Below are 9,904 nucleotides of genomic sequence, written 5' to 3'. Positions count from 1 at the left end.
GAGGACAGACGCTCTTTAACGGAACCGAATACTTGGATCTTTAAGAAACTTAACTGAGATTTTGTTTTTTCCTTGGAATACAACTGAGTAAATAAGTGACCTAAGGGCAGAGGAATGTAACTGGACAGAGGGAGAAGGGAGGGACAGTGGGTTTTGAAACAGGAAAAAGCTGTGATGCCTTCCACACCCACTCTGTTGCTGGCAGTGAGACAGCAGTGAGGAAGTACCACTCCCTAGTACAATGCCTTAAACCATGAGTCCTGCACAGCCCTTCACTCTTCCATTCCCTGCCCAGGTGATGTATACCTGGGTGAATCAGGTCCCCATGAATTATTTTTCTGCCTCTTCAGCTCTTCCATCCCCACCACTCAGTGCTATGTGCTCTGGCCTGGCCCCACCTCCCAGGCCATTAGTATTGGTCTAAGAAAGCAAGGTTGGGAGGGGCAACTGAGAAGGAAGTCAGAGGCCACTAGGCATGGAAAGAGGCAGGTGGGACTGTCATTGCTCAAAGGCCACACACTCTGGGTGTGTTTTATGACTGTTTCTGGATTTCAAATCTTCTCCCCTTTGTAATCATTCCAGTTACTCTCCCTCCTCCTGCTTCCTTCTCATGACACTATCTGTCCCTAGTGCACCCCTTTTACAGCTAGAGAATGACTGTACAAATAGTTAACAATTCAGCAAAAATTACAGCTGGATGCGGTGGCTCCCACCTGTAATCCCAGCACTTGGGAGGACAAGGAGGGTGGATCATGAGGTCAGGAGTTCAAGACCAGCCTGACCAACATGGTGAAACCCTGTCTCTACTAAAAATACAAAAATTAGGCCGGGCGCGGTGGCTCAAGCCTGTAATCCCAGCACTTTGGGAGGCCGAGACGGGCGGATCACGAGGTCAGGAGATCGAGACCATCCTGGCTAACACGGTGAAACCCCGTATCTACTAAAAAATACAAAAAAAACTAGCCGGGCGAGGTGGCGGGCGCCTGTAGTCCCAGCTACTCGGGAGGCTGAGGCAGGAGAATGGTGGGAACCCGGGAGGTGGAGCTTGCGGTGAGCTGAGATCTGGCCACTGCACTCCAGCCCGAGCGACAGAGCGAGACTCTGTCTCAAAAAAAAAAAAAAAAAAAAATTAGCTGGGCGTGGTGGCATGCACCTGAAATCCCAGCTACTGAAGAGGCTGAGGCAGGAGAATCGCTTGAACCTGGGAGGCAGAGGTTGCAGTTAGCCAAGATTGCACCACTGCATTCCAGTCTGGGCAACAGAGTGAGAATCTGTCTCAAAAAAAAAAAAAAAAAAAAAAAAAAAAAAAAAAAAAAAAAAGACTTTTTATGAGAACTGGGAACCTGGCCTTCCTTTTTGCCAAAAGAGATTGAGGTTCATAAAAGCCAGCTTTTATTCAGGGCTGCATAGTTGTGAGTGTGGTGTTAGGGAACAGCTGCATAAGTGAAGGGTGAGACAGAAAACAAAATGCTGGCTGTTTGTCAAATCCTGAGAGTAGAGGGGGCAAAAATCATTCTGAAAGGTGGATGTCATTCAGGAGACCTTGGAAATCTTAGGATGTCCTCTGCCCTCATGGGGAGGAGGATGAGGTTAAATTATGGAGTTGAGTGACACTCGGTACATTACTAAACTTCTCTGCTTCAGTTTTTTTTTGTTTGTTCGTTTTTTTTTTTTTTTTTGAGACGGAGTCTCACTCTGTCGCCCAGGCTGGGGTGCAGTAGCATGATCTCGGCTCACTGCAAGCTCTGCCTGCCGGTTTCATGCCATTCTTCCTGCCTCAACTTCCCGAGTAGCTGGGACTACAGGCGCCCGCCACCACGCCTGGCTAATTTTTTTTTTGTATTTTTAGTAGAGACGGGGTTTCACCGTGTTGGCCAGGATAGTCTCGATCTCCTGACCTCATGATCCACCCGCCTCAGCCTCCCAAAGTGCTGGGATTACAGGCGTGAGCCACCGCGCCCAGCAGGTACTATCCTTATTTATAAGATGTAAAGAGAAAGACTGGGCCAGGCTCGGTGGCTCATGCCTGTAATCCCAGCACTTTGGGAGGCGGAGGTGGGCAGATTGCCTGAGGTCAGGAGTTCAAGACCAGCCTGGCCAACATGGCGAAACTTCATCTCTATTAAAAATGCAAAAATTAGTCAGGCGTGGTGGTGTGTACCTGTGATCCCAGCTACTCAGGAGGCTGAAGCAGAAAATCACTTGAACCCAGGAGGCACAGGTTGCAGTGAGCTGAGATCGTGCCATTGCACTGCAGCCTGGGTGACAAGAACGAAACTCTGCCTCAAAAAAGAGACTGAAGAGTGAAATAAGGAAATGCATATATGAATTAGCAGGGCAGAATTGGGACTGGTATGTGTACGTTAAGAGGAAGCATGTAAAAATTTTATGTGAACATGAAAAGGACTTCTTGTTTTAAACAGGCCGCTCCATACAAATAATGTGGACTGTCTTGAGTAGATAGCGGACTACATCACAAGAACTTTCTAGCAGAATGACAAGAGAATGGGGTAGTGTGGCTGCTTTCTAAATGGTAGTTTAGAGTGAGCAAGTCACTGAAAAGAAAGGAGACCAAGAAGATGGGTGAGGATGAGAGAAATGGGATGGCAAAAGGAAAAGACTGAAAGAAATGTTTACTGAGGGCTCACCAGGTACCAGGCTCTGTGTCTAATGCCTTACACATCTTTTTTTTTTTTTTTTTTTTTTTTTTTTAGATGAAATCTCGCTCCGTTGCCCAGGCTGGAGTGCAGTGGCGTGATCTTGGCTCATGGCAACCTCCACCTCCCTGGTTCAAGGGATTCTCCTACCTCAGCCTCCTGAGTAGCTGGGATTATAGGCGTGCTCCACCACACCCAACTAATTTTTGTATTTTTAGTAGAGATGGGGTTTCACCATGTTGGTCAGGCTGATCTCGAACTCCTGAGCTCGTGATCCACCTGTCTTGGCCTCCCAAAGTGCTGGGATTACAGGTGTGAACCACTGCGCCCGGCCAATGCCTTACACATTTTAATTTACTCTTTTATTGTTATCCTCTGATGGAGTAAGAGTCATCTTTGTGCTGCAGATGAGTAGAGGCTGAGGGAGGCGAGGTGAGTGGTCGGGATCATCCAGCCAGTTCGTAGCAGTGCTAGTGTATTTCACCTCAAAGTTTGTGCTCTTGCCTGTGATTCAGAGAGAAAAGTGAGACACAGAAGGAAGGCAAGGCAAATTTTTGTTGTGGGGTGAAGTTTATAAAAGGTACCTGTATTAGGCAGAATAATGGCCTCCTGAAAATATCCACATCCTAATCCCTGGAACCTGTGCATTTTACTTTATTTGGTAGAAAGACTTTGCAGATAAGATGAAGTTAAGAATCTTGAGTTGGGGGAATTATCCTGGATTATCTGAGTGGGCACATTGTAATCAGAAGGATTCTTATAACTGAAAGAGGGCGGCAGGAGAGTCAGAGTGAAAATGATGTAGTATGAGGAAGATTCCACTGGCCACTGCTGGCTTTGAAGATGGAAGGGGGCCATGAGCAAAGGAATACAGGTGGCCTCGAGAAGCTGGGTCAGGCAAAGAAGAGGATCCATTCCTTAAACCTCCAGAAGAAAACCTCCAGAAAGAACACCGCCAATGCCTTGATTTTAATCCAGAAAGATCTGTTTTGGACTTTTGACCTCCAGAACTGTAAGAACTGGGAAAAATGTATGTAGTTTTTACATTGCAGGAGGTTACAGTCTGCTACACAGAAAAAAGGAACTGGAAAAAATAGGCCAAAATGTTAAACAATGTTTAGGTCTAGATTATGGGTGGAAAATAGAATACAAGTGATAGTTATTTTTTCTTTCATACTTTTTGTCTTAATTTTCAAAGATAAGAAATTAAAGATAATTACTGTCAGGCCTCTGAGCCCAAGCTAAGTCATCATATCTCCAGTGACCTACACGTATACATCCAGCTGGCCTGAAGCAACTGAAGAACCACAAAAGTAAAAAGAGCCAGTTCCTGCCTTAACTGATGACATTCTACCATTGTGATTTGTTCCTGCCCCACTCTAACTGATCAATTGACCTTGTGACATTCTTTTTCCTGGACAATGAGTCTCATGATCTCTCCACCGTGCACCCTGTGACCTCCACCACTGCCCACAAGAGTCTTGAAAACCACCTTTAACTGTAATTTTCCAATACTTACCCAAATCCTGTAAAACTGCCCCACCCCTGTTCTCCCTTTGCTAACTCTCTTTTCAGACTCAGCCCACTTACACCCAAGTGCCTGTATAGTAGACTCTTCACATGGATGCGAGTAACAATTACATTGCCATGTTATAAATAGAAGTATTTCAATGTACCTGTGAAATCCTCTGGAAGATCACTGAGAAGGCATGCCTCTGAGTGTAAGGATGAATTTGTCAAGGACAGGAGTGACATTATAGGCATAGTTTTTGCAAAGGCAGAAAGAGGGGGCCTTATCCTTCATTCTAAATGGTCCATCATTTCCATGGATCAAACTCAAAGGAATGACTAGTCATCAAGGAACGTGTTCAGTGACATCTTACGGGGTAAACTGAGACATTCCGGGAGCCTGGAATCAATATGAAGGAGTTTCAGACTTGGTGGCAGGGGAGAATGTGCTCCTAAAATCTGTTGTTTAGGGCTCAGCCTTTTCTGCTTTTTTCCTCCTATTATTTCTTAACAATGCTGAGGTGGGCAGGGCCCCAGTCCCGGGACAGGTCACCTGTACTTAATAGGAAGGTTTGTTTGTTTCCTTTGTTGAAAGGGGGGATATATAGCCCTGAGTTTTTTTTTGTTTGTTTTTTGTTTTTCTTTACTAGCAATTAGGGAAACATAGAGTGGCTCCTTTCTCTACTAATAGCCTCATAATGGAATCATCTAAATCTCTTCTTAATTCCTCTATCCTCCAGGGAGCCACACCTTTCCCCAACCCTCCTAGATCCTGGGGGAATCAGAGGACCTTGTATAAAGCACTATGTGAGGAAACAAGCAAAACCTAGGGGTAAGAACTCTTGTAATTGCCTCTATTTTTTAAATTTTCTTTTAAAATATTTTAAACTTTTATTTTCAGTTCAGGGCTCCATGTACAAGTTTTTTGTTTTTGTGTTTTGAGACAGAGTCTCGCTGTGTCACCCAGGCTGGAGTGCAGTGGCGCGCTCTCTGCTCACTGCAACCTCTGTCTCCTGGGTTCAAGCAATTCTCCCGCCTCAGCCTCCCGAGTAGCTGGGATTACAGGCGCCCACCACACCCAGCTAAGTTTTGTATTTTTATTAGAGACGGGGTTTCACCATGTTGGCCAGGCTGGTGTCGAACTCCTGACCTCAGGCGATCCACCCTCCTCGGCCTCCCAAAGTGCTGGAATTATAGGCATGAGCTACTGTGCCTGGCCTGCAGGTTTATTATGTAGGTAAACTTGTGACTCAGGGGTTTCCTATACAGATATTTTGTCACTTGGGTACTAAGCATAGTACCCAACTTTTTTTTTTTTTTTTCTGCTCCTCTCCCTCCTCCCACCCTCCACCCTCAAGCAGGCCCCAGTGTCTCTTGTTCCCCTCTTTCTGTCCATGTGTTCTCATTTAGCTTCCACTTATAAGTGAGAAGACACAGTATTTTTCTGTTCCTGTATTAGTTTGCTAATCTATCTTATTAAAATATATGTCCCTTTCACCCCTCCTCCCTCCCCATCCTAATATTTTAGGGCTAAGTCCTCATCACTGGACACAAAGGTTTCTTAGATGCTGCTATGCTTTAGTTCCACCCACCAAGACAATGGGCCTATTTTTTTCTATAATCAAAGGCCCTGTGTTTAGCCCGTACAGTTCTACCTTGAACTGGTGCCAAAGCTCACACCTTCCTGTTCTGTTCCTTCCAGGTCATCTCAGAATCTGCAGGCTTGTGGGGCAGGGTAGGGAGTCCTGAGTTGACCACAGAAAGGGGAAAGCTGTGGGAATCCAAGACAGTTGTTCTTGAGAGAGTCTTCTAGGCCTGCTGGCAGAAGAAGCAGAATTGTGGGCCAGGACCTGGGTCGTGGTGTTGGTGACTGAGCTCTGACTTTGAATGAGTAGATTTGCCTATCTAGGCCTTAGCTGTGCCTTCTGCAAAATAAGATTTGAGATTAACTCAAGCCCTTACAGCTTGACTGCTCTGGCCATGCATTTTCTTTCCTCTTCCTCATTGAAATCTATATCATTCCTTCAGGGCCCAAGGACCCACGCTCAGAAGAAATCAATTTGGCTAATGTCCTTATGAGAGGGGACCAACCCTCAGGCTTTATGTGCTCTTTGGCCTTTTAGGCAAGAGTGGAGAGGGTGGATATTTTTGTTCTGGTCTTGTTTTGGTGCTCTTTGATAGCAGGAAGGGCAGAGTCCTGCCAGACTGTGAAAGTCTTGACCACCAGCTTAAGGAGTCTGGACTCTTGTGAGTGGGGAACTACCAGAGGCTTTAAGTGGGAAGTGACCTGTGTCTCAGGACACATACTCTAGAAGTGTGGCTGTGGAGAGTCCACATGAGAGACTCAGGTCTGAAGTGAGAGATCACAGGGCATGGAGAACAGGGGGATAGGCGTGAGCCATTTGAGGAAGAGTTGGAGGTCTTTGTGAGTGACCAGAGGGGAGGAGATGGGAAGGAAGGGTCTGAAGATGGCTCTGAGCTGTGTCCAGTTTAGGCATTTGGGTAGACCAGATGTTATTAGCACCAAGATAGGGGCGGGGCTAGGTTGGTTAGGGACTGAAATGCTAAACCCAGTTTTGGATGTTAGATAAGATGCCTGTGGGCCATCCAGGTGGAACTACTGTGTGGGGAGTGGGAAGAATACAGCTGGGGCTGGAGCCAAGGAGGGGTAGAGGATGAAGAGGAAAGAGGGAGTGAGCTGGGGAGGTCTCTGCCTCTGTGGGAACTTCACACCTGCTCTCCTGCATTGAGCTTATGGCTGTTTTCTACTCTTTCCCTCCCTGTTCTCTGATCAGAGCGATTTTTCAGGGTTTTGGCCGGATAGATATTCTTAGCCCAGGGGTCACATATTTACTACCAATAGGTCTTTTGGAAAATGGGGACTGTGAATCAATGAATGGAGAGGTGAAAAGAGGACAGTGAAGGAAGGACTTTTGGAGAAAGATAATAGGGAAGAGCAAGCAGGTGAAACACATGCTGTAAAATATGTTAGCATTCCTTGTAAACTATAAAAAGCACAATACAAATGTACAGTTTTGCTGAGAACACTGTGTCCATGGGTTGCAAGGGGGAGAGGTGAGACTAGGAGGGTAAAGGGGAAGAAGTAGCTTAGAAGGATGAAGCCAAAAGCCAGGCTACCAGATCTAGACGTCTCCTTGGAAGGCTCTCTACTGCTTAAAAATTACTTGGCCTGGCTGGGCGCGGTGGCTCAAGCCTGTAATCCCAGCACTTTGGGAGGCCGAGATGGGCGGATCACGAGGTCAGGAGATCGAGACCATCCTGGCTAACACGGTGAAACCCCGTCTCTACTAAAAAATACAAAAAACTAGCCGGGCGAGGTGGCGGGCGCCTGTAGTCCCAGCTACTCAGGAGGCTGAGGCAGGAGAATGGCGTAAACCTGGGAGGCGGAGCTTGCAGTGAGCTGAGATCTGGCCACTGCACTCCAGCCCGGGCGACAGAGCGAGACTCCGTCTCAAAAAAAAAAAAAAAAAAAAAAAAAATTACTTGGCCTATCCAGTCTCTTGGGTGTAATGAGTTTTTTTTTCTTTTCTTTTTTGAGACAGAGTTTTGCTCTTGTTGCCCAGACTGGAGTTCAATGGCACAATCTTGGCTCACCGCAACCTCCACCTACTGGGTTCAAGTGATTCTTCTGCTTCAGCCTCCTGAGTAGATGGGATTACAGGTATGTGCCACCATGCCCGGCTAATTTTGTATTTTTAGTAGAGAGGGGTTTTGCCATGTTGGTCAGGCTGGTCTTGAACTGCCGACCTTAGGTCATCTGCCCGTCTCAGCCTCCCAAAGTGCTGGGATTACAGGCGTGAGCCACTGCTCCTGGCCTGGGTGTAATGAATGAGTAATGAGTTTTATATGTTTATATGACAATATTAAATGCTAATAGCCAACAAATATTGTATGTTTACAATTAGTACATCTAACACAGCTAGTGTAACTAATATTGTGTACTAATAGTACAATGAGTGGCCAACAAATATTGTGTGCTCAGTACATACGAGGGAGTGTGCTAAACACTTTAACTAGATGACCTCAATTGATCCTCACAACAGCACATGTGGTGGGTACTTTTATTGGCCCCGTTTTACAGATGAGGGGAGTGAGGTATAGTCATTTGCCCAGCCAAGGCCTTGCAGCTTGTATGCTAGAGCCAGAATATGAAGCCAGGCTGCCTGGGGGACTACATAGCATGTGGTCTTAATCACTCAGCAGTTCAGTGTAGTTCAGTATATTCTATACTTTTCTGTTGTTGTTGTTGTTGTTTTTGAGATGGAGTCTTGCTCTGTCGCCCAGGCTGGAAGTGCAGTGGTGAAATCTCGGCTCACTGCAGCCTCTGCCTCCCAGGTTCAAGCGATTCTCCTGCCTCAGCCTCCCAAGTAGCTAGGACTACAGGCACGCACCACCACGCCCGGCTAATTTTTGTATTTTTAATAGAGATAGGGTTTCACTGTGTTGGACAGGCTGGTCTTGAACTCCTGATCTCATGGTCCGCCCACCTTGGCCTGCCAAAGTGCTGGGTTTACAGGCGTGAGCCACCACACCTGGCCTTTTCTGTGTTTGTTTGTTTTGTTTCCTTTTACCTTTAACGAAGACATAGATAAAATGCAGCTCAGGTACAGAAAGTGTCAACTTTCAGGTTGACTCCCAGATCGACAACAGGGTAGGACTTCTCATAGAGTGGTCTTTGGATCATCTGTACTGGAATCTTCGAGAATGTTTATGAAAAACCGAGATCTAGGTGGAGCACAGTGGCTCATGTCTGTAATCCCAGCACTTTGGGAGGCCGAGGTAGGCAGATCACAAGTTCAGGAGATTGAGACCATCCTGGCTAACACGGTGAAAACCCGTCTTTACTAAAAATACAAAAAATTAGCCAGGCGTGGTGGCGGGCACCTGTAGTCCCGGCTGCTGGGGAGGCTGAGGCAAGAGAATGGCGTGAACCCAGGAGGCAGAGCTTGCAGTGAGCCGAGATGGCGCCACTGCACTCCAGCCTGGGCAACAGAGTGAGATTCTGTCTCAAAAACAAACAACAACAACAACAACAACAACAACAACAACAACAACAAAAACCGAGATCTAGGCCAGGCGCGGTGACTCACGCCTGTAATCCCAGCATTTTGGGAGGCCGAGGTGGGTGGATCGCTTGAGGTCAGGAGTTTGAGACCAGCCTGGCCAACATGGTGAAACCCTGTCTCTACTAAAAATACAAAAATTAGCTGAGCATGGGGGTGTGCGCCTGTACTCTCAGCTACTCAGGAAGCTGAGGTGGGAGAATTGCTTGAACCTGGGAGGCAGAGGTTGCAGTGAGCCAAGACTGCGCCACTGCACTCCAGCCTGGGCAACAGAGTGAGACTGTCTCAAAACAACAACAACAACAACAACAACAACGACGACGACAACAAACAAAACAAAAACCCTGAGATCTCTAGTTCTCACTTGGGCCAACTGGAAGAAGAATTTCTCAAACATTGATATTTGAGACCTACTGAGTTCAGGCTGAATGTCTGGTTCTGGAAGGAAATGGAATCTTGGCTTCTTCAGTCACCACAGTTTTGGTCTTTTTCCTCTGTGAAATTAACAATGTAGGCCGGTGCAGTGGCTCACGCCTGTAATCCCAACACTTTGGGAGACGGAGGCGGGTGGATAACCTGAGGTCAGGAGTTTGACATTAGCCTGGCCAACATGGTGAAACCCCGTCTCTACTAAAAATACAAAAATTATCCGGG

The sequence above is a fragment of the Rhinopithecus roxellana genome, chromosome 12 (genome assembly GCF_007565055.1).
Source record: "Rhinopithecus roxellana isolate Shanxi Qingling chromosome 12, ASM756505v1, whole genome shotgun sequence".
Classification (NCBI taxonomy): Eukaryota; Metazoa; Chordata; class Mammalia; order Primates; family Cercopithecidae; genus Rhinopithecus; species Rhinopithecus roxellana.
Note: the sequence above shows the minus strand (reverse complement) of the source record.